The sequence below is a fragment of the Pteropus vampyrus genome, unplaced genomic scaffold (assembly GCF_000151845.1).
Source record: "Pteropus vampyrus isolate Shadow unplaced genomic scaffold, Pvam_2.0 Scaffold56, whole genome shotgun sequence".
Lineage (NCBI taxonomy): Eukaryota > Metazoa > Chordata > Mammalia > Chiroptera > Pteropodidae > Pteropus > Pteropus vampyrus.
The window spans coordinates 1,553,900-1,556,481 of NW_011888837.1; the positions used below are offsets into that span (position 1 = coordinate 1,553,900).

Sequence of the window (2,582 nt, forward strand, 5' to 3'; positions counted from 1 at the left end):
AAATAATGGAATAAACCACATAAATATCGAAGTTATTTTGGGGTAAGATATAAGGAAACTATATACGTATTTCAAAACTTTTTATTATTATTTATAGTATAGCTCTTTCAGAATGACTGTATAGAATAATACAAAGAAAATTAGAATACTTTCAGGAGTGTGGTAGGCAGACTTTCTAAAATGGCCCCACAAAGATCCCAAACCTGTGAATGTGATGAGATATGACTTCTATGATTATAAGAGTTGACTAAAAAATAGAGGCATTATCCATGTGGGGCTGATCTAATCTCATTAACTATTAAGAGCAGAGAGCTTTCTCTGGCCAGTTGCAGAAAGCAATGTCAGAAATGGAACCATGAGAAGGCTTTGATGTGCTATTGCTGGCTTTGAAGATGGAAGGAGTCTGTGCAAGGACCAGAGAGAGGCATCTAGTGCTGACAGTAAACCCCAGTCAACAGCCAGCAAGGAAACAGGGACTTCAGTCCTACAGCATCAAGAACTTGAATTCTGCCAACAACCTGATAAGCCTGGAAATGGTTTCTTTCCCAGAGCCTCCAAATAAGAGTTCGACCTGGCTAGAACTCTGATTTTAGCCTTGTAATACCCTAAGCATAGAACCCAGTCTGGTCACCTTGGATTCTGAATTACAGTACTGTGAGCTAATAAATGAATGTTGTTTCAAGCCACTAAGTTCTTGGTGAATTTGTTATGTAGAAATAGAAAAATAATACAGAGAACAGAGCTTTAGCCTCAGCTCTACTTTGATCCATTTGTATGGTTTTGGGAAAGATGCCAAACATCTGAACCCCAGTTTTCTTATCTGTAAAATAAATGGGCTAGGCTAGAGGACACTAAAATCTTCCTCCTGGCTAAATTTCCATAATTAATAATTGGTCTATGATTTCACTATTTTAAATTATGAAAGATGTTTACTGTTATGACTTTTTTGGATCATATGCAATTGATCATTTGTATAATTTATTTGTTGCTAAACCCTTGGCTAGGGATACAATTCATGGGAAAAATGTGCTACACTATAGAATCTACATTATGATATAAAATACTTCATGACAATGTAGAAGTCTAGTGATTTATCACTGAGATGCAATCTTCTCATTCACCATTTAAAGAAGAGCACATTGACTATACAGTCTGGAGGCATCACCCTATATATATAAAATTGTCAAAGACATCTGCAATCTCTTCTCTGAAAAATATGCTATATATTTTTCCAGATTTTATAGACAACCTACAAAAGGTTGAGTAAAGGTGACATTTTGATTATTTAATATTTATATATCCACAACACAGACAGAATTTTATCCTGTGATTAAAAATTCATTTTATGTCTTTTTGTTTAAATGCAATAATATTTGACTTTGCTACCTCCAATAAATTTTTACTGAAGTAGTTATAAAAACATAGAATTAAAAATGCATATCATAACATTAAAATATTGAAGAAGTGGTCATTCTATATTTTAAAAAAAATCTAAAGTGCTATGCTTGTTTGGATAACATTGGTCAAATAGTTTTGTCTTATGTTCAAATGGAAGGTCAGTTTTTATAATTATATAATATATGATCAATATATTTGAGCCATAGTAATTATTATAAATTTAAGATAAATTTATAACAGAACTTTGTTATCGAATATTATGAATGGAATAGTATAACTCCTAATTTACAAATGACAATATCCAAGTTAAATTTAATAACACAGCATTTTTTTTTTTGCATTCAAATAAAATTGTTGAGCCAACCTGAAAGTGAATTTCCACTAATAACACTTATTTTCTAAAATAAAACTATTCTTAGTCTAAGTAATAAAATATTCCAGGGGAAAGAAAGTTATATTCGTATTTCACCCATATCAGTAAGTGTGTAATATATTCTCCCAGATAGTGCTGACCATATGGAAGCAAAAATATCGGGAGTGTATTTGTATTTTCCATTTTTTTTTAACATGTGGAATACAGTTTTAATAGACATTTTAATGTTTGATCTTCTAATTATTACATTTCTGGCAGTTCTGGTTGATTTTGACTGATTTTTCTCAGTATGGGTTGCATTCTCTTGCTTCTTTGCATACTTGGTAATTTTGATCAGATTTCCAACAGAAAATTTACCTTGGCTGTTGAATGTATTTGTATTCCTGTAAATATTCTTGAGCTTTGTTCTTAGATGCAGTTAAGTTACTTGAAAACAGTTTGGTCCTTTTAGGTCTTGCTTTTAAGATATATTAATCAGATCAGAACAAGGCTCATCTAGAACTAAGTATTCAGAACACTTGAGGCAAGACCCTTCTGTGTGCTCTCTCCAATACTGGGTGAATCATGAGATAGTCCAGTCTGCCTAAGGGAAACAAGCACTTTTCCCAGCTCCAGGAAGTGCAGGCAGTGTTACCTCTAAGCCTCTCACATGGTTCTTTTCCAAGCTCTGCATAGTTTCCTCACATGAATGTGCTGATCAGGTCTCAGCTAATCACTAGAGGGGAACTTCTACAGACCCTCAGAGTTCTACATGTCTGGAGCTCTTTCTTCTCCCATATTCAGTGCTGTGAACTCTGACCACCTTCATCTC

At 33.5% G+C, this 2,582-nt stretch overlaps 1 protein-coding gene and 1 pseudogene across 4 annotated transcripts in view; both read right to left on the reverse strand.

Moving 5' to 3' along the window:
* ADAMTS3 (ADAM metallopeptidase with thrombospondin type 1 motif 3) overlaps positions 1-2,582 on the reverse strand; it is a 242,380-nt gene that overhangs the window by 73,508 nt on the left and 166,290 nt on the right. The window lies entirely within an intron of this gene.
* Positions 1-2,582, reverse strand: part of LOC105292331 — a 13,775-nt pseudogene that overhangs the window by 6,249 nt on the left and 4,944 nt on the right.